The sequence below is a fragment of the Coffea arabica genome, chromosome 7e (assembly GCF_036785885.1).
Source record: "Coffea arabica cultivar ET-39 chromosome 7e, Coffea Arabica ET-39 HiFi, whole genome shotgun sequence".
In the NCBI taxonomy this organism is placed as follows: Eukaryota; Viridiplantae; Streptophyta; class Magnoliopsida; order Gentianales; family Rubiaceae; genus Coffea; species Coffea arabica.
Window position 1 is genome coordinate 20,711,281 of NC_092323.1, and position 22,284 is coordinate 20,733,564.

Genomic DNA, 22,284 nt, shown 5'->3' on the forward strand with positions numbered 1-22,284 from the left:
GGTGCAATGGCATTAACTAACATTTTTTTTGTGCACCTCGGTGTCACTTATATCGTTCTTCCCCATATTTCACTTACATCATCTTTTTCCTTGTAGGGCAATGAGAAATGCTAAGTCAATTGCAGGAATCATTGATGCAAAAAGTTACATTAAATACAATCCTGCACTTTCTTTAAAGAGAGACCAGAAAACTACTCTAATTTGCAATGTTACCGCATCACAGAAGGTGATCAGATGATATTCTGTTATGTTATTTTACAGCTTCGTACCTATTCAGATTTCCATCTAATAAATGTCTTTCTTTTTAGACTGCCTGGGTCAAGGCAAAACTCTCTTTTGAACAGATCTTCCAGAAATATTGGTATATGAGCTGTGCAAAGTGTTATCGAGCTACTGCAGCGGACTATGGAATGGAGTTTACTTGTAATTCGTGCAAAGAGAAGGGCCCTGCTATGCCTAGGTCCTATATTACTACATCATTAACTTTAATTTAGCTGCTTAATTCCTCTTAATATTAATGTTATACAGTGTATCGCCTAAGCACTTGTATACTTATATTTTAGGTGCCGCTTTGACGTTGATTTGATCGATGACAGTGGAGTTATACCTGCTTCTATCTTTGGAGATCTAGCAGAAAAAATTCTCACCTTCACTGCCCTTGAAGCAATGGACCACTTTAATCAGGTTATTTTAATCGGTCAGATTTAATAATAAGTGCAGTATTTCCTTCTCACTCTTATATCTTTTGTGCTTCATCCAGAATCTTGAGCTGCCACTTCAGTTTGTCCACGAACAGCTTAAAACAAAGACATTTCTGGTTCACATTAAACCAGTCCAAACACAGCTCGCTGATGCCAGACAGCGGTATACGATTTTATATTGCTCTGAACTTGAACCAAAAAATGAGTCATGCTCAACTAACACATGAACCAGAATCTGTCTCTCTTTCATGTGACCAGCAGGCTGAAAATGAGCAGCTATTGACAGCAGGTTCGTGAATATACCTGGAGTAGTGATACATCCCTATGTTTTCTTTCAATGAACTATTAACTTAATTGAATGTTGCACTCACAGGACATGGTGGTTCTAGCTCGAAAGTGCGTCTTTGCCTCAGTCAAAAGTTTGATGAAACAGAAACTGTCAGCACCAATGACTTTGATAGTCCACATGCTGACTCCAAGAAGAAAGCAAAATTAGGCTAAATTGTTGTCACTGCCTTTTGCATTGCTTGAGCATTAATATTTTTTGGGGTTCTGTAATCTGCACTCCTATGCTTAGACCGATTGTTAACGTTTTTTTGCAAATACTGCTCGTCCATTCACAATTCCCTGGATTTTGTGCATGGTTACCTACTAAACTTCTTTTTGTCATGCCCATTGAACTTTGATTAAGGCACCTGTATCAGAGTTCTTGCCAGGCTTTCAAAGATTAGCTGAAATCCTACAACGTTGGTGAGCATAAGGATTTTCACAGATATCTTTGGATTCCTGACGATGAACTCCCTTTGTGTAAAACTGATAGCTTTATAAGCTATACAATATAGGCTTCCTTTCCATCTGTTTATAGTTTTTTAAAATTACAATTGCTGCTATCAATTTCTAACATGTTGGACTATCTGCTCCTGCTACATATTTAGTTCCTGCTACTTATATGTTGGACTATCTGCTCTACTTAGCATGTTGAGTACACGTTGAATTATAATTTTTCCTTCAAACCATTAAAGCATTGCAGATGCATTACTTTCCATGCTATCAATTGACAACTCCCACTTCATATTTTGCAGAACTAGCAGCTTTATAATCTATATAATTTGGGATTCATTTCCGTTTCTTTATATTTTGTCCAGTGGAGTTATTATTATGCATTTGCAGCCTCCAGCTTTGTACGAATGCATTTATTGCGAATGGCAACATTTTTTACAAATAAAACTTATATATTCAGGTCCATTAAAGCATTACAGGCCATTAAAGCATTGCAGGGTGAATTATGATCTTGCCTTCAGGCCATTAGAGCATTACAAATGCATCCTTATCACATGCAGTCGGTTGACAACTCACACTTAAATGTTTCACATTGAATTGTCTTTTCTATTCATTGGTCCTTACCTTCCTCTGCAACTAATTCAATTGTGATAGGAAAAGACTTGCACTTAGCATTAACAGTAATGAACAGTATACTCTTTTTACATTGATCCTTTCTTTATATATATGCTCTTTGCCGTTTACAAAATCATCCATAACAACTCTTAACCATACATTTGCACTACTGCTTTTTCTGCCTAAGAACTTGTCAGCAGGTGAGTTGCTCTACAATGTATTTGTAATCCTTATCATATGATATAGCCTTGTACTCGCATGTTCTATTAGTAGACCACTTGTCTGATTTTCCAGCATCAAATTTCCTCCTGATAGTTCAATGGCAGAAAGAATCTTAACATCTCCAACAAATTTTCAGCCGACAAATAGCTGCTTATCAGCTTGCTGTTTTCTAATAAAATGCATCCACAGAGGACAGGTTAACTTTTACCTTCTTCACTTACATTGTAGCATTTAGTGTTAAATAGCATGGTATTCTTTGACAATATTTTCCTACTGCATTTCTTGAAGGTATTACCTGCTCAGTTTGAATCATTATTTCATCAACACCACAGCAATAGAATTATTCTGAGGTTTGGACTGCGGCAATGGCCTATCACAGTCACGGCTGGGATGCTTTTTGTGAACACAATATTGTCAAAAGGCATGACACGCTATTACTTCGACATAGCGGGAATCTGATATTCGATGTCATTCACTTTTGTGAACTACAGAAACAAGTTCTTTTGCCTTGGACCGTTCCCCTGCCAGACCTGTTGCACATGAATGCTGTTGCATCAAGAGATAAACATACCATTGTATCTATCTCGCATCCTCATCTATATCATATATTATTTTTAATGTAATACATAGTCACTAATTACAGATGATATCCAAATAGCCGCTGGACAACAAGAAGTTGCTTCCTCACTAAGGCCAAATTTCTGTCAAGATCTATCTGATTCGGTTTGCTTTTATCAAGTCTTTAACTCGGCGACTCCAAACAGTTTGGTAAGCTATTCTATGCTTACCTGCATTTTCTTTTTCATCTCAACTTTCTCACAAGCAATTGTCTTTTCTTTCTGTATATCTTCTAATCTACACCTCTTGATGATAGAAAATTCCACACTTTATTGATCACTTCATCAATGGTATCAAGACTCCCACGTTACTTATCAACACTGGACACAGAAGTACTCAAGTTGGTGTAAAGCATAAACGCCTTCACCGAAACTGGAGAGATTTCGTTCTTCAACATGAATTGCAGCACAATGAAACTCTTGTCTTTATTCCGGAATCTGAAAATATATTCACAGTTTTGATCTTTGATGATACTGGAGTTGAGAAACTTTTTCCTTGGTTTCACACATTCAATGTTTATTCGGATGCTTAATAAATTTACCTGAACCATGCAGTGTAATTTACCCATCAATTGAATACATTACTGGTAGTTTTCACTCCTTCCTAACTAAATAATCTACATTACTTCTTCTTTGAATTAACTAATTTTACAAAATTTATTATTCAGCTGGGCATTACTGGGCATCATTACATTCACCCCCCGCGCATCGCGCGGTGATCCCCTCCTAGTTAACATATATAGTAAATGTGTGAATGCCAATCCCTCCAATTGAACCCAATTGCTGACGTGGCACGTTGTGATTGGCCGATTGATGGTCGCCCCCCAAGCAATTGAGATGAGGACAAAATTGAGATTTCGCCTCCTCATTGGATTGATAGGGTTGTTGAGAATTCATTTACGCCGCTCACTGTATCTCTTCTTCTCCGAGCCATTTTCTCTCTTGCCTCTCTGGTTCCTTTCTCTCCTCCATTCTTTCCATGGATTTCCTGAGAAAATAAATAGAATAACGGCACACAGTTTCTATTCTCTCTTTCTTCTTCATTTTTCCCCTCTTCCCCTCTTTTAAAGATTATTCAAAAAAATGACATTTAAAACCCACATTTTTATTCTCTCTGTTTTTTTCCGTTTTGTCTCCTTCTTATCCTGAAATAGGAGAACCTTGAAGATTTGGTCGATCTTGTTTGCTCAACTGCTCACGTTTGATTTTTCTTTTTCCGTTTCTGATTTTTATCCATCCCTTTTCCTCATAAACTTATGATTTTTCCCTCTTTCTGCGCAGAAAAGTTTATATTTTCTCTCAGTTATTTTTCTCTTTATTTGTATATAATTACCTTGGAGATCTTTCTTATCTGATTTATTTTCTCTCCGCTGATCTCGCCATTTTTTAGTTTTAAAATTTTCCTTTATTTTGACTGATTTTTTTCATGTTTGTTTCAGGGTGCAAGTTTAAGGCTTGCATGTTATTATCTGGTATCCTCAATCTCTACAAAACCCGCCAAGTAAAAAATCTCACATGATGTTTATTTTTCTCGTGACTTTTTTGACTATGATTATTTTGTTCTTATGGAATTTTTGTGTGATTATCTCAGGTAAAAACACACAAGGAAGGCCACTGAAGGAGGAATTACAGTTAGTTTCTTGCCCTTTCATTTTTTTTGGTTATTTGGTTGTGATAATATGGTGTTTTTTTTTTACTTGTTTCTTTCTTCAACTATAATATGAGAAAATCCAATATTGTTCATGCTGGTCTCGACTATGTTAATCTGTTTAGTGTAAATCCAAGGTTTTGTCTTCTTCGTTTTTTTCCCCCTAATAAATTTGCTCTTGCCAGCATTGCTTATTCTAAGTCTTTCTTAGATGAACGAAGAAAAGATAATGGATGCTACTTTTCTTCAATAAGCCTTGACGATATGTTTTAATTTCCCTTTTTTTTGTGAACAGATTTTTTTTCATTGTAACTTATTGTAACTTTCTGCTCTCTTTATCCTGTTATTGGTCTTTACAAAAGTGAAGGGTGAAAATTTGTGACAGCATCCTATTTCCTCTAGATCCAAAGTTATTTTCTTTTACTTGTTTTACTTGCTCCGTTTTTATTGTTTTGAGTTTTCTGTTTGAGAATCATACATTGCCAGAACCTAAAGCTCAATTTCTTTTTTTGCAGAATTCAACTCAGACATGTTATTGCTTGTACATTTGTTGTTTGGCTTGTAGCTTTACTTGTTCCCTTTTTCTAGAGATATGTCTTGTTTTTGTTTTTTTAGTTTTTGTTTATTTGTCAACCTTATTGATAATTTACTTTTCTTTTTGTTTATCAACTCAGTAGTGGCAAAGAGAGTAAATTAAGTTGTTTTCCTAGGTAATTTGTAGTTTGCCTTTTGTTGGAACTTTATTTTGGTTGGCAATGTCAACCTAGCCAGTTAAAAAATAGCTTAAAAATTTGGGAATAATGTATGAAAAATTTGTATAGCAGATTCAAGGCTGTATGAATGTCTTGCTGATAAGAGCTAGTAGCTTGTGGCTTTCGGTAAAGCCAGGACTTCTGAAATTGCATGTCATATTTCCTTTGAAAGTCTCTCAATAAAATTTTAAAATATGGGGATTAAAAGGAATAGGAGGGGCAGGGATGAGGGGTAATGAACAAGGTTGTCTTCTAGAATGCCTATGCTCTGATTTTCTACATTTTCTGCTTGCCCCTACACTATGTGACAAGGTTGAAGTCTTGATGTCACTGCCTACAGAGTGTTGTAGGACATCAATAACTAGGTTGTTTCGACGATGGCGGGTAATGATCAAGGTTGTTTTCATGAATGCCTGTGCTGCTATACTTCATTGTGAAACTCTGTTTCTTTTTGTTTTCCCCCTTTGTGCTTGTGTGTGTGTGTTGTAGGTAGGGGTGAGGAGTAGGTTTTGTTGTTCCATTTTTTAAGTAAATACACCTTCACCTACTAGCTTGAACAACCACAAATCCTGCCATCAATTGCCAATTATGAGGAGAAAACAGAAAAGCTACAATGTGGATTCTCTCTGTATAAAATACAATTCACTATTTTATGAATGCCATATGCTGGTAATGTGTTCCTACCCAGATTACATTGATTCAAACTCATTAAGTTTAACAAGTTTAGGGATTTATGCATCATGAGGAACGACTTTTGTCATATGTAGGAAGACAAACTTATTTTGTATTGATGCTTAGTTGATTTGTGTTAAATGAATTGCTTATTGTAATGAATATGCTTGCAATATTATAAAGCCACATCTTGAAGTCTATTGATGTCCTACACTGTGTAGGGAGTGACCAATTGTTATTGCTTAACAGGTCCCATAAGTTCGTATTTGCATAATTCTTGACATGTTTCTCTTTTTTGGGTGGCAAAGGAGGCTTCGTTCTTTATTCTGCAATGCATGATACTGATTCCGTTGAATGGAAGATTACCTATTATGTTCTTCTTGATTAGTTCTCAGTCTTTTCCATGGATTTCATATTTTAGGATTTCCATCAGCTTCTTGATGAAAAACTTGAACTATCATTAAAGTTGAGAGACTTAACTATTCACTAGGTACAAGAAGGATTTCAAGAATTCTTCAGAAAGCTCAATGAGTGATTCCTTTTTCTTTCAGGCAAGAGTAAGTCAGGTAGCCAAGATCTAAGTTTGACGCAGGGAGTGCGAGGAGAAAAGGTCCTTCCTGGGATTGTTCTTCTGTTAGCTCAACTATCTCTTTTCATTGGGCGAAGTGCTATCCCAAGAATTACCAAGGTCACTTTCTGTTCTGTGTTTTTATTGTGTTTGTTTCTGCATTCTACTAGAGAATATGTAATATCCATTAGATTTTGAAAACTTTCTAAAAAATCCTATCTTTAACGGTGTCAGGAAATAGCTTCTTCCTTTTCTTCTGGTGGTGCTCGGGGTTATGAGTATGGCCCTGCTTTCATCCCTGTAGTGATTTGTCGCACCTTCCGGGTAGTTGGGAAGAAGTGCTTGGACCATGTATGGATTTTTGGATCATCTTTGCACTACTTATTCTTGCTCAAAAACTTTCACTTTCTATGTGCAAAATTGTTACATTTGTGTAGTGAAATTTGGAGGGCTATTAGCCTAGCTCACTAGATTCGAGACTCAAAATCTATCTCATATTATTATTTCAAAGAAGCCAAATTTCTTGTTCTCATTCAAAACTTCAATTTCTACATGCAAAAACTCTACTTTTCACATTTGTCTAGTGAATTTTGGAGGGCTATTACCCTAGCTCACTAGATTATGGACACAATCAAATCCTTTGAAGCCATATCTTGCCTAAGAGAATGGAAGATGGAAGTGGAATCCTTGCTTGAAGTAAATATAAATTTCTGAATCTGATGTAAAAAGTAGCCATTGAGTACTTTATTTTTTTCTTTCAGTATGTAAGGTTAAGAACTCAAAAGATATCAGTTCTGTTGCGGACAAGGTTTACAACACCAAACTGGGTTAAGGTTAGTTAATTCCGTAAAATTTTTGCAGTGAATAGTTCAAAATATATACCCTTCATAAGTTTAGCTAATGTTTTGAGCTTCTCCTTTTATGATAGCACAAGGAGCCAAGAGAGGTTCATATGTTTGTTGATCTGCTGCTTCAAGAGGTAATTTCTTTCATTTTCTAACATGATCTTTCTGTTGTAAACTCTGATTCTTAACATATAAATGTTTTCTTAAGCTGTGATCAATTTCTGACCTCTTGCAATGTGCATATTTTTTATGAGGGAGAAATGAGAATATAAGATGTTGGAGCTGTCAGAGTGCGTGTGCGTGAGTGTGTGTTTAGCACAAAAGTTCAAGTCTGAGAAAGTTATTAACTTTCTTCATCTCATTCTTTCGTTGTCATTTTGATAATCAAGGAACTTACTTTCTTCATTAATCTTGCTATTAGTTCGAAGCCATAAGAGGCGAAGTAAAGCAGATTTTACCTCCAGAACTTAGCCGTAAACATCGTCGTACAGACAGTAACGGGAGCACCACCACTTCTCGCAGCACTCCTTTGAGAAACGACAGAATGAACCGGTCAAATACCCAAAGGGCCACGAGCCAGCTACTGGAATCCCATCTAGCAAAATTGTTTAAACAAAAAATGGAGATATTTACGAAAATTGAATTCACACAGGTTTGGTAGGAGTGCTTGTTGCTAGGTAATTTACATTATTCCCCCTGGTAATATAGCTATTTTTTAGTTCTTTGTAATGATGATGATCCTTGAAGGACATCAAGGACATCAATAAATCAAATTTTCTGACTTTTTGATGGTTTATTAGAGGATGTAGTTTTATATTGCCAACTTCAATGGCATTTTTTCGTGAAATTTTCTTGTTTGATTGGATGAATATTCTGTCACTGTCTTGAACTTTACTTTTTTATTTCATTCGATAAAACAATAGTTTGAACTCTAAAGCCATCTTTTTATTACAAAATAAGATGGGTTAATTGATATCCTTTTAGTAAATGTTGCAAAGATCTTACTTTTTATAATTAATATTTTAATTTGAATAACAGGATGTTTCCGGGCAAGCCTGAAAATTACGCCGCGCATCGTCGCGGTGTTCTCCTCCTAGTGGAAAAGAAACGTACAAAGGCTTGTGAAATGGAATTGGACTTTGAATTGGTGCGGGGACCACTAGAGATAGCATTAGACTTTCTTTTGACTTTAAAAAGGGAGAAACGTACAGAGGGTTAGTAGTTTTTTAGTTTTTAGAGACAATTTAGTTTTCTTTCTTTCCTTATTGCGTTTTCTTTGGTTCGTATGTACGCCAGAAGTATTGTGACAATCTTGCGTGGGTTCTCCTCAATAGGGATGAATTAAATCCCTTTGTCTAGTCGAGGAACAACGGAGGACTTGATTCTACTAAATTTATGAGATCGAATTAGTTTTTATTTATTTCCATTATTCACTGGTATTCGTCTATCTTCTGCTTTATGTTCATATGGTTGTTTTATTGTTCGATTATCCAGGGCCCGGATTCTAGATTAATTCAATAACCTGAAACTATAGCTGGCAATTTGTCCCAAGTCCCAATGGGCTACCCATGCCCAAAGGAACTTTGGGCGGGATGGGTATTATAATTTGGTATTGGGTTTAAGTTGGGACACATCCCAACTATACCCATTAATGAATGGGAAAGGATGGGAAATACTTGGGTACCCATTGGGCTCAAATGGCAAGGGCTCCGTTTGGATTAGCTGTTTTTGGTAGGTGTTTTTGAAATATTTTATTGTAGCAGTGTATATGAAAAATTTTTATTATAAATTTTTTTTGAAATATTTGATATATTAATATGGATGGGATGTTTCTTGAGTTATTGTATATTACTGTAACATTGTATTTGAAAAACTTATTTTTTGAAAAAAAAGTCAATCCAAACGGAATCTTAGATTCAAAAATTATCTTTAACAATTTTTATAGTCATACCAGCGAATATAATCTAGTAGTCTTCCTAGTCATTATCCACAAGAATTTCCAGCATTTCAATTAGTTTAGACCTGTCATCCTTGGACAATGATAAGGATAAATATTCAACATCCTAAGGACCTTGGCCATCTTGATATATGTTGAAATATGGCTGTATATCTATCTTTTCCTTTATTTGTTAATCCAATTTTTGGTGGAAATCTTGAGTATAAAGCACTTGCATGTTTATTTAATAAAACTAAAAGAAATTTAATAAATCAAAAATATTAAAATTATATAAAAATAAAAAATGAATTAAAGGAAAAAAAATATGTAGAAAATGGATTTGGGTATTGGGCGGGATCAATCTAAACCCATCCCAAAATGATCCCGCCCAAGTTAGTCCCAAAACACATATGGGTAAGGTTGGGCCCAAACCCATATGACTCGGTTCCATCTCAAACCCAAGCAAATCCCGCCCATCCCGCCCATTTTGCCACCTCTACCTGAAACCAATTAGGGTAGTTAAATCCGTAATTGTTTAATTATTCTAAACTGGTGGCAACTGGCATGATTGGATTTGTGTCAGGGAGATAGATAGGCTAACTTAAAGAGACCCTCGTAGCGTGTTGATTGGTTAGAATTAGGCTCTTCTAATTATTCATGCAATTAGGGAATTGAACTTCTATGGTCGTACCTAGGGTTGTTTCATGATTAGAGAAATAGTCAACGGTCGTACCTTGGCTATCGACAAATTGAGGAAGAGTTGGTTGTTTATCGCGTGTATGACAACTATAACTAATTTATCAGATAGTAACTGGAATAATCCTTGCATCTGTGATCGAATTAAGTGAACCATCTCCGAAGTTGTTTCTTGGCTAGAGTTCGTCCATTATTATTTTTATTGTGATAATTAGTTATTTGAGTTGTAGTTATTTTATTTTATTTCAATTTATTCCAAGTAATTTATTTACTCTCATTTTCAAAAACCTCCCATACTTCGGGCTCTAGAAGAAATAAATTATCCCCAGTCCCTGTGGATTCGATCCTGCTTATCACTATCTACAGAAATTATATTTTATTTAAACAGGTATTTATTATTGCACAGGTTTGACACCCTGCCAATTTTTGGCGCCGTTGCCGGGGACTGGTGCTAGATTAATTTGTTTCTTTTTGAGCTCATCTTGTTTTTATTTATTTATTTATTTTTCTCTTATTTTTTGTATATAGTTTATGGCTTCTAACACTCCGTATTTTGGTGATAGACTGGATTTTGTTTCCAGGGAAGACAATGAGGCTTGTTTTTTTTGCTAAGTTTGCATATTCAGAGGCACTAAACTCTATTAGAGAAAGAATGGCTGCTGCAACCTGTAACATTTGTTATGCCAGGGATCATTCAACCGGTATGTGCCCCGAATATTAAGATAATCTGAGTGTCCCACTCAATAATTATGGAGATTTTTCACCCTGGTCTCAAACGTGGTATAACCCTAATCCAAACGGGTATGATCAAGGATGGTGGGATAACTCCAGTTATAATTATACAACAGGGCCAATGAATTTTCAGCAGTATGAGTCTCAAGAATCATCATCTATGTCAGGTATGTCTCTTGAAAAAATAGTTGAATCAATAGCTACTAATACATATCAATTCCAACAGGAGACACAAATGAGAAATGGGATGATGAAGGATGCAATGAGTAATCTGGCAGATCAAATATGTCTATTGACATCCAGAATAAATCGATTGGCTTCTCAAATTGAAGAATTGCCCTCGAAAATCATTGTTGATTTTGAAGAAAATGAGAGTGCAATTTGCTTGAATAGTGATGAGGAGATGCAAGAGTGTCAAAATGAGAGATCTACAGATGCAGTTGAAAAAGAAGCCGAAAAGGAAGAAATGGAACCCCAACCGCAACCCATTCGAGTGAAAGAATCTAGTGAAGAATCATCAAATGTGGTGACACCACCTCCATTCCCTAACCCGCATTTTCTTAACTCTTACTCTATGATTTCTGTTAATGAGATTGATTTTATTATACCGAAAGTTTTTGAGTCTCATAGCAGAAATAAGTTAAGAGTAGCTATGGTCAAATATCTTGAACCGTTGAGTGCTCTTGATGGAGGAGTGGATGAAGAATTGAGATCACTGCTTAATTATTTGGCGCCATCTACTAGTCCAAGGAAAACCGTAGCTCGTGTGCCCAAGAACTACTCTATTTACGAGGGCTATCAGGACTATATAGAGGATGAAATACTGAAACGAGCCACAAGATTTTATCCTCCCTGAGCAAACATGATAATGTCTAGCCAAAGACGTTAAAAAAAAGCACTTTTTGGGAGGCAACCCAAATATTGATTTTATTGTTTTCCATTGTTAAATTCTTTAATTATGTTGTTTCTTATTTAGGTTGTGGTCGGTCTTAATGTTTTCCTCCACTGTGGTCAGGACAGCAATCTTGGCGTGCCCATGCGGTGTTTGTGACTCCTGAGGTCAGTGGACGTTTGCCAATTTTGGCATGCCCACGCGGTGTTTATAACTCCTGAGATCAGTGGACGTTTGTCAATCTTGGCGTGCCCACGCGGTGTTTATAACTCCTGAGATCAGTGGACGTTTACCAATATTGGCGTGCCCACGCGGTGTTTGACGACCCAAAAACTAAAAAAAAAAAATCAAAAATTCAAAATAAAACATTTTCCGTTTTACACCTATAGTTTTGGTTCTCACAATTCGAATTTTGAAATTTGAGTGTGCAAAAAAAAATTTCCCAAAAAAAAAACTATTTTTTTTCCTTCTTCTTTCTTTCTTTCTTTCTTTTCTTTCTGTTTTCTTCCGCACTTCCCTTTCCCTTCTCACGCCGCACCCAGAGCACGCCGCCCCACCTCCCTTGGCTTTCCCATCGCTCGTCCACCTCCACCACTCGCGACGCACAGCTCAGCGCCGCCGTTGGTAGCCCAACCTCCCTGGTGCCAGGTTTTTCTTATTAATTTTGTGGTCCCTGATTCTGATTTCTTGATGTTGATGGGATTTTGATGCTTGCGATTTCATTGAGTAAATTTGATTGAATTGCATCTGTGTTACTGGAGCCAGTGCATTGGGTGATGTCCTGCAACTGATTTGCCTAGTCTAATATAACTGTCATTTGTTTAGGCTCTTGGAGTACTGTCTGGTGTTGTTTGTATCTCTTAGTGGATTCGATTGGCTTTTTTATTTAATTTGCCCCTGTGCATTTACCAGTGGTACTAGCGATGGTAGTTGTTTAACATTTGTTTATCCTGTGTTATTAGTTGCCCAATTGATCGAGTTGTGACTACTGGGTATTCGTGATTGAGTCGTTTCTGTCCAACCTATGATTGAGTTGTTTTGGATAAAGCAGGAGGTGATTTGAGCATTTCTTGGGTTAATTGCTGATTTTGGCAGGTTGAATTGGGTAATTGACTGTCCAAGTGGAGGCGGTTGTTACGATTGTGGGTCCCATTATGTCTAATTTGCTGTGATTTGTGTCCAATTGTGGGTAATTTGCTTGTTCAATTGGGAGGTGCCTATAACGCTTAAATTTGCTTATTGAAGTTAGTTGCCTCTGGTTGCCTTGTTTAGGAGCATTTTATCCTTTTGGTTTCCTTTACTAAGCTCTTGGAAGCACGTGTTGCACTTTGGACTGCATTGATTTTGAAATTGACTATTTTGGGACCACAAGTGCTTATTGATTGCCATTGCTATAAGTGTTGGCGTATTTGTATGTCCTCTGGGTGGTTGAATTGTGCATTTTATTCGTTGAGTTGACTTTAAAATTGTTATTGCTTTGAATTTTCGGCTTCCATTATTTGTTGGCAATTGTAGTCTCTTGTTGCTTAGAGTGATATCTAGAGTCCATGGTGAAGCCACGAATGGCACTAGCTCCAGATGCGAGTTCATCCACAATTTCCACTTGAACCGCCCCTATTTTGATGACTCCAGGGAAGTATCGTCGCCTCTCTCCTTCCTTCTGCTTTTACATTATCACATTGAGGGCAATGTGTCATTTAGGTGTGGGAGGGAGATCAGTTTGGGTGCTAGTATTTTTAGTTTTTAGGTTCTAGAGGTTTTTCCTTTGTTTTAGTTTGATATTTATCTCCTTTTCGTTTATTTTCTTTTCTCTTTTTTATTTTCTAGTGGTCAGTTCTTATTTGAATACCAAGTTTGATGTTGGATTTTTGTCTCTAATTTTGATATTGCCGAGTTTTAGTAATAAAAAAGTATCAAGTTAATGGGGTTGAGTTCAGGAACATCTCTTTGGTGAATATCAATAATTGCTTAACTTTTCTAATTTTTGGTTAACTTTTCTAGGCACAGGAAATGATTATTGGCATTTTTCATGTGAATTGGTCCAATTATTAATTTTAGTTCTCCATGTTTGGAAATTTGAGGCTGGCTACTGTTATTTTTATGTTATTTTTAGTTATTGTGCTATATGATTGTAAATAAGAGGTGACTGTACTCCGCTAGTTATTACTACTGAGTAACCGGGCTCCTCCATCTATCAAATGTTGGAGTTCGCGTCGAAAGGCTCTAATGGCTAGAAACTAAGTCTTTTGTTATTATTGAAAAAGAAAAAAATAGCAAAAAAAAAAGAGAGAGAAATAGAAAAGGGTGATAAAAAAATAAAGATTGTGTTAATATGTGCATAAATCAGCTTGCCGGTTTGTGATCTTAATGTCGAGATTTTGGTTAATAGTTGGACCATTTGCTGATAAATGTGAGCAACCATTCCTTTTTCTTAGATTAGTTTGCTTTAAATTGGAGGAGTTGGTGGTTAGGAGGCCAACCGAGGTGGTTTTTCTTTGACCTTAACCTGTAATGCTTGATATATGTTTTTCGGGGTATCTTGGCAATACGGTAGTTGGAACGATAGTCATTGTCAAAATTTTGGTATTCAAATGTTGTTCTCATGCTTGAGCACAAGCATGATTCAGGTGTGGGGGGAATTGATAGGGTGTTAATTGTTGAGTATTTTATTATTAATTTCCCATTTGTCCTTGCCAAATATTGTTTTAATTATTAATATTTACTTATATTTGGTATCTGGACTTAATTTCAGGGAATGGAGCAGAAAACTACAAAAAAGGAGGTATTTTCTGGAGAAAATAGAGACTTCTAAATACTCCACGGACCTGGCCCACATTGCTGAGAAGAACCGGACTTTCATTCCCCTTTTTTGCTGACTAAGAGTCCTCCTACGAAGAGAAAACGTAATACAAGGAATTTGGCAGAGCTTTCTTTTGAGTACTTGGACTTACACCATTTCTAGGTAGTTTTTTATTAAGAAAAGAAACTATTTACATCCACAAATTCTCAGATACTAAAAGTAGTTTTAATATCTTGTTTTCTTCATGCAGGCCCATTTGCCATAACGTGTTGACTTGCAAATTTTACTCTGCCCTGCTTTTTATTTTTTTAAACCTTTGTTAAATTTTACATAACCACTTACTTTCAAGAATCTCCTTTGCCAAAACCATTGCCATTACCCTTTAGTTTTTCTTTTAACTCGAAAAGCCCTTTTGTGACGACCCCACTTCTCCCAAGGGCGAACCCGAGAGTATCAGCAGGTCGCCTGCCTAACTCGCGCCAGGACTCGAAAACTTAAAACAATAAAACTAGATAAATCGAAAGAGCACTATATACAATATATACAATCCCAAAAGAGTTCTAATTACATTCTCCAAAATAGATATTCAATTTACTACATCCCCACGAGTTAGTTACCGAATATATAAGTAGACCCGATAGAGGGTTCTTATACAGGCCATCAAAATAAGAAAAATGACTTAAACGTCTATCTAAAACAAGCACACCCAACTATACTAGTGTATGTGCCAAACTTTCCCCGCGTCGGCCCCTGCTAAAGAAAATAAAAGAAAATGGGCAAGTTATATGCTTAGTAAGTAAACAGGGGCAAAAGCATAAATTTCACGTAAACACATTTACACAGTAGGAGTAAAGCAAAAGCAGAAAAATAACATCACATGATAAGGATACAGGTGGCTCCAAAGCCAAATCATTTGCCATGCGTGACCTCCTGCCGACACTCCGTCGACCACAAATAATGGTCCGTAGAACTCCACTTGTACTCCCACCGTACACCTTATCACCCTCTTTGGCCGGACACCTTACAAACTTGCTCGAGCGAACGAAATTGAGCTTGGTTCACAAGCTCGAGTCACAAACTTGGTCCACATACTCGGTGAACCGGATTCACAAACTTGGTGACCTCAAACCAGATTGGACTGACTTCGACCAACCCTAACCGGCTCGAATAGTCCATCTAAATCTTGAGATCGGGCCCCAAACTCACAAACTTCACAAGCTTCACAAAATTTCTCAAAAGTCACCCCGAGCCACAAGCTCAAGGGGTTTAGTTCCAAAATGATTCATATACATATGTCATGTACAAATATGTGTGCAAACTAGGGTTTAGGTCGAGTGCGATAAAGTACACCATCGCCTAGGTATCCTTTTCATACATATCGAAATACATAAGCAACTAACACATAAGAGCGGCCTGAATACTTACTCAACGAACAAAAGGGCAAAAGTACGAAATTTGTGCCGCGAAGAATAACTAGTAGGCCCCACCGGCTCCACCTAACTCACCACCGTTTGAAATAGAAGATTGTGTCACATAATATCACAAACGGCTACCAACATACCTAAAACAAGCAAAACGGCAAAATTGGCACATGCGAGTGCGGAAACGGCATACGGAAATGGGAATGGTGGCCTAATCGCTTTGCCGTCAAAAACTGTTTTGAACCTAAGCGAAGCTACGAGTGTCGGATCAAGGTACATGAGGTACCGTCGCGAAGCTAAGAGGAAGGGCTACAATTTTGATGAAGACACCTGAAATCGGATCTGAACAGAAATAGGTCGAAAGTATGGAGAACAGTGCCAGAAATTCGCACTTTAGAGTGACGGACAGGGTATGTTTGCTGGACCATAACTCCCAGCTCACAAATCCAAATCAAGAAATTCCAAAGGCATTAGAAAGTAAGACATAAGGCTAAAACTTTGATATTTTGACCAAGATCTGAATCCACTCAGAACAGAACGCAAATTGAGTGTCAAAGTATCCGTCAGAACTGTCCAGATTCAAAGGCAGTTCTGACGATCGATCTTGTTTTGATCATAACGGGAGCTACGGAACTCGGATTTTGACCCACTTTATACCGTTTCGAAGCTACAACCAAGATCTACATTTCTTATGAAAGAGTCAACACCCAAATCATACGTTATCAAAGCAGAAAAAGCACGGTCAGAGGCTAATTTCAAAACACAACATAAACCAGAGTAGGGTTTTCTTCTTAACCCTAAAACCCTAATCTTACCGCATCGAATAATGAATAACCCTATTATCAAACTTAAGAACTGACTGGGGCCTCACAACCTCCCTCGCTTAGAGCAATTTCATTCTCGAAATTAATTCTTTTGTTCAAAGCGTATCTTCGAAGCCCGTCGATGGGTCAGTCACCTCATGTTGACCCATTGCATATACTCTTGCTGGCCCTGTTGGTCAAGTTCCCCCTACATTTGTCGGTTTTGTTGTGGTCCCTTCAGTCGGTGGCTTAAGTCCTTCCTTCTTCATCTTAGGGCACCGGACAATCAAATGTTCGGTGCTACCACATTTGAAACATTTCCGTACCGAACTATTCTTCCAACAATTTTCATCGGTGTGATTGCCCCCGCAAAAACCACAAGTCGGCTTCATGCCAGCATTTGACCCTTCACGCTGGGCACTCTTCTGGGGCTCTTGCCCTACCTAATCTCGCCCAAAGTTATTCAGGGTTCTTGCGGGTCGTGGACCGTCTGTGCCTTTACTCGTCTTAGCAGGTGGCTAGTTCCGCGAGTTCTGTCCAACCACGGAATCATTCGAGTTGGGTTGCCTTCTTTTCCGATCATGAAAGGCTTTTACTTGTCCTCTGGCAGTCTCAATCCGCTGTGCTTTTTCTAGGGTCTGACTAAACGTGTCCAGCTGTGCAGCCGCCAGTGCTTCCTAAATCTCCACATTCAAGCCTTGGGTAAAGCGGCGAATTCGCTTTTGCTCCGTTAGCACCAGCTCTGGGACAAAACGAGAGAGTTTTGTAAACTGAGTTTCGTACTCCGCCACACTAGATGCCCCTTGACGCAGGCGGATAAAATCATCTTCATGTTTCTCTTGCACAATGGGCGGCAAGTATTTCTCATTAAATTCTCGAGTAAAATTGACCCATGTCCAGGGGGTCTGTTCACGCTCCCACTTGGCTTTAATCACGTTCCACCAGGCTCGGGCGGCCCCTTCAAACTGAAAAATAGCAAAAGATATCTGTCGCTCCTTCGAATACCTAAGCGCGGCAAATATATCTAGCATACGGTCCATCCAGCCCTCTGCTAGATCAGAATTAGGTCCACCTATAAATTTAGGAGGTGCAAACTTTTGGAACCGTTCTAAAACACGGTCCTCTCCCTCATGATTACCCGGATTATGTCCAGGATTCCCAGTACTGCTCCCCTGGCCCGGTTGATTTGCCATTCGCTTTAGTAGATCGGCCATCTGCTGGATGGCTGTAGCTATTTGATCCGACCCATTTTCATTATTTCCTTCAGAGTCTCGACCTTGCTCTCTATCTCTACTTTGACCACCGGAGTCCATTAGAGTACAAGTCTATAAATCAGAACATTACGTATACTTATCATCCAGACTATGAGCAAAAGTAGGGACACAAAATTTATGCACAAAAGGCACACAAAAGATAAGTTCAAAATGATACCCAAATATATACATATATTTACAAAGTCACACCAAAAGATTTACAAATTACTCGACCTCCAGTCGGTACAAAATCTAGTATACACATGAGCACCGGCTCCAAAAATCTAGTCAGTCAACCGAATGACAAAAGAAAGTAGTCATGCCAATTCTAACAAAAGTAATCCATCAGCTAGACAAAAAGTACAAAAACGACCCTAAACGCCTCCCCTAGGGCCCAGGTTCCCAACTGAACCTAACGTGTCCACCTCGTCCATCCTCTCTGGACCGGTGACTCGTGGCGGTGCCTCCGCAGCCATATCTAGTAGGACCTCGCAGTCGAATGTCATGCTCCGGGCCTTCTCCTTCAGCTGCCTCTTCATAGCGAAGAGGTGCTGGTGTGTGTCATGAAACTGACGGCGTAAAGCGTCCGTCCTCTCCATCTCATCTCGAAGACCCTGCTCCAAATCCCTAATGCGCAACGCCTGCCCATGGCCAACCTCTCTAGCCTCCTCTAGTTGTCTAATCAGGCTGCGTCGCTCGTCGTCCACTGCCAGGACGACCTCGTCAGGGTAACCGTACGTGTATCAACACCCACAAGGTCGGTGCGACACCTGATCAAAAGGGGAGTATAAAGTGTATGGCTCTCCCGATCTCTGCCGATAACTGATCGCCCGCTCACGCAGCACTCGATCCTCTGGGCCCCTCGCACTAGGAGGTCTCGGTCTTGGTCCCACGCCACTGGGTCCCGCACCACTAGAACTGGCTGGATACATTCCTACAAAATATTAATTCATCAGTTCACCGGCATTTCAGTTTAAAATATATCATTCAACTTAAAAAAATCAAATATGCCTAGTGCCTATCGCGTATATCCCACTTGCCCAAGTTCTCTAACCTAAGCGTTCTGATACCACCTGTGACGACCCCACTTCTCCCAAGAGCGAACCCGAGGGTATCAGCGGGCCGCCTGCCTAACTCGCGCCAGGACTCGAAAACTTAAAGCAATAAAACTAGATAAATCGAAAGAGCACTAGACACAATATATACAATTTCAAAAGAGTTCTAATTACATTCTCCAAAATAGATATTCAGTTTACTACATCCCCACGAGTTAGTCACCGAATATATAAGTAGACCCGATAGAGGGTTCTTATACAGGCCATCAAAATAAGAAAAACGACTTAAACGTCTATCTAAGATAAGCACACCCAACTATACTAGTGTATGTGCCAAACTTTCCCCGCGTCGGCCCCTGCTAAAGAAAATAAAAGAAAATGGGCAAGCTATATGCTTAGTAAGTAAACAGGGGCAAAAGCATAAATTTCACGTAACCACATTTACACAGTAGGAGTAAAGCAAAAACAGAAAAATAACATCACATGATAAGGATACAGGTGGCTCCAAAGCCAAATCATTTGCCATGCGTGACCTCCTGCCGACACTCCGTCGACCACAAATAATGGTCCGTAGAACTCCACTTGTACTCCCACCGTACACCTTATCACCCTCTTTGGCCGAACACCTTACAAACTTGCTCGAGCGAACGAAATTGAGCTTGGTTCACAAGCTCGAGTCACAAACTTGGTCCACATACTCGGTGAACCGGATTCACAAACTTGGTGACCTCAAACCAGATTGGACTGACTTCGACCAACCCTAACCGGCTCGAATAGTCCATCTAGATCTTGAGATCGGGCCCCAAACTCACAAACTTCACAAGCTTCACAAAATTTCTCAAAAGTCACCCCGAGCCACAAGCTCAAGGGGTTTAGTTCCAAAATGATTCATATACATATGTCATGTACAAATATGTGTGCAAACTAGGGTTTAGGTCGAGTGCGATAAAGTACACCATCGCCTAGGTATCCTTTTCATACATATCGAAATACATAAGCAACTAACACATAAGAGCGGCCTGAATACTTACTCAACGAACAAAAGGGCAAAAGTACGAAATTTGTGCCGCGAAGAATAACTAGTAGGCCCCACCGGCTCCACCTAACTCACCACCGTTTGAAATAGAAGATTGTGTCACATAATATCACAAACGGCTACCAACATACCTAAAACAAGCAAAACGGCAAAATTGGCACATGCGAGTGCGGAAACGGCATACGGAAATGGGAATGGTGGCCTAATCGCTTTGCCGTCAAAAACTGTTTTGAACCTAAGCGAAGCTACGAGTGTCGGATCAAGGTACATGAGGTACCGTCGCGAAGCTAAGAGGAAGGGCTACAATTTTGATGAAGACACCTGAAATCGGATCTGAACAGAAATAGGTCGAAAGTATGGAGAACAGTGCCAGAAATTCGCACTTTAGAGTGACGGACAGGGTATGTTTGCTGGACCATAACTCCCAGCTCACAAATCCAAATCAAGAAATTCCAAAGGCATTAGAAAGTAAGACATAAGGCTAAAACTTTGATATTTTGACCAAGATCTGAATCCACTCAGAACAGAACGCAAATTGAGTGTCAAAGTATCCGTCAGAACTGTCCAGATTCAAAGGCAGTTCTGACGATCGATCTTGTTTTGATCATAACGGGAGCTACGGAACTCGGATTTTGACCCACTTTATACCGTTTCGAAGCTACAACCAAGATCTACATTTCTTATGAAAGAGTCAACACCCAAATCATACGTTATCAAAGCAGAAAAAGCACGGTCAGAGGCTAATTTCAAAACACAACATAAACCAGAGTAGGGTTTTCTTCTTAACCCTAAAACCCTAATCTTACCGCATCGAATAATGAATAACCCTATTATCAAACTTAAGAACTGACTGGGGCCTCACAACCTCCCTCGCTTAGAGCAATTTCATTCTCGAAATTAATTCTTTTGTTCAAAGCGTATCTTCGAAGCCCGTCGATGGGTCAGTCACCTCATGTTGACCCATTGCATATACTCTTGCTGGCCCTGTTGGTCAAGTTCCCCCTACATTTGTCGGTTTTGTTGTGGTCCCTTCAGTCGGTGGCTTAAGTCCTTCCTTCTTCATCTTAGGGCACCGGACAATCAAATGTTCGGTGCTACCACATTTGAAACATTTCCGTACCGAACTATTCTTCCAACAATTTTCATCGGTGTGATTGCCCCCGCAAAAACCACAAGTCGGCTTCATGCCAGCATTTGACCCTTCACGCTGGGCACTCTTCTGGGGCTCTTGCCCTACCTAATCTCGCCCAAAGTTATTCAGGGTTCTTGCGGGTCGTGGACCGTCTGTGCCTTTACTCGTCTTAGCAGGTGGCTAGTTCCGCGAGTTCTGTCCAACCACGGAATCATTCGAGTTGGGTTGCCTTCTTTTCCGATCATGAAAGGCTTTTACTTGTCCTCTGGCAGTCTCAATCCGCTGTGCTTTTTCTAGGGTCTGACTAAACGTGTCCAGCTGTGCAGCCGCCAGTGCTTCCTAAATCTCCACATTCAAGCCTTGGGTAAAGCGGCGAATTCGCTTTTGCTCCGTTAGCACCAGCTCTGGGACAAAACGAGAGAGTTTTGTAAACTGAGTTTCGTACTCCGCCACACTAGATGCCCCTTGACGCAGGCGGATAAAATCATCTTCATGTTTCTCTTGCACAATGGGCGGCAAGTATTTCTCATTAAATTCTCGAGTAAAATTGACCCATGTCCAGGGGGTCTGTTCACGCTCCCACTTGGCTTTAATCACGTTCCACCAGGCTCGGGCGGCCCCTTCAAACTGAAAAATAGCAAAAGATATCTGTCGCTCCTTCGAATACCTAAGCGCGGCAAATATATCTAGCATACGGTCCATCCAGCCCTCTGCTAGATCAGAATTAGGTCCACCTATAAATTTAGGAGGTGCAAACTTTTGGAACCGTTCTAAAACACGGTCCTCTCCCTCATGATTACCCGGATTATGTCCAGGATTCCCAGTACTGCTCCCCTGGCCCGGTTGATTTGCCATTCGCTTTAGTAGATCGGCCATCTGCTGGATGGCTGTAGCTATTTGATCCGACCCATTTTCATTATTTCCTTCAGAGTCTCGACCTTGCTCTCTATCTCTACTTTGACCACCGGAGTCCATTAGAGTACAAGTCTATAAATCAGAACATTACGTATACTTATCATCCAGACTATGAGCAAAAGTAGGGACACAAAATTTATGCACAAAAGGCACACAAAAGATAAGTTCAAAATGATACCCAAATATATACATA

General features: G+C 39.1%; 3 long non-coding RNA genes across 5 annotated transcripts; all 3 read left to right on the forward strand.

The window, feature by feature from the left end:
- The first annotated feature begins 326 nt into the window (after positions 1–326).
- LOC140010943 (uncharacterized) lies at positions 327–1,553 on the forward strand. The gene is made up of 4 exons (XR_011818145.1): positions 327–460; positions 564–684; positions 761–990; positions 1,075–1,553. It is a non-coding gene; the product is annotated as an uncharacterized lncRNA (long non-coding RNA).
- Positions 1,554–1,989: 436 nt separating this feature from the next.
- On the forward strand, positions 1,990–3,532 carry LOC140010925 (uncharacterized). Its single transcript, XR_011818120.1, has 2 exons — positions 1,990–3,086; positions 3,193–3,532. It is a non-coding gene; the product is annotated as an uncharacterized lncRNA (long non-coding RNA).
- A 329-nt stretch (positions 3,533–3,861) lies between these two features.
- On the forward strand, positions 3,862–8,243 carry LOC113697995 (uncharacterized). 3 transcript variants are annotated; one of them, XR_011818453.1, is made up of 7 exons: positions 3,862–4,436; positions 4,527–4,566; positions 6,559–6,695; positions 6,810–6,926; positions 7,337–7,408; positions 7,504–7,554; positions 7,842–8,243. It is a non-coding gene; the product is annotated as an uncharacterized lncRNA (long non-coding RNA). The 3 variants fall into 3 exon arrangements; XR_011818454.1 differs by lacking the exon at positions 6,810–6,926 and adding an exon at positions 6,429–6,472 and having other exon boundaries at positions 3,866–4,436; XR_011818452.1 differs by lacking the exon at positions 6,810–6,926 and having other exon boundaries at positions 3,868–4,436.
- Positions 8,244–22,284: the final 14,041 nt, after the last annotated feature.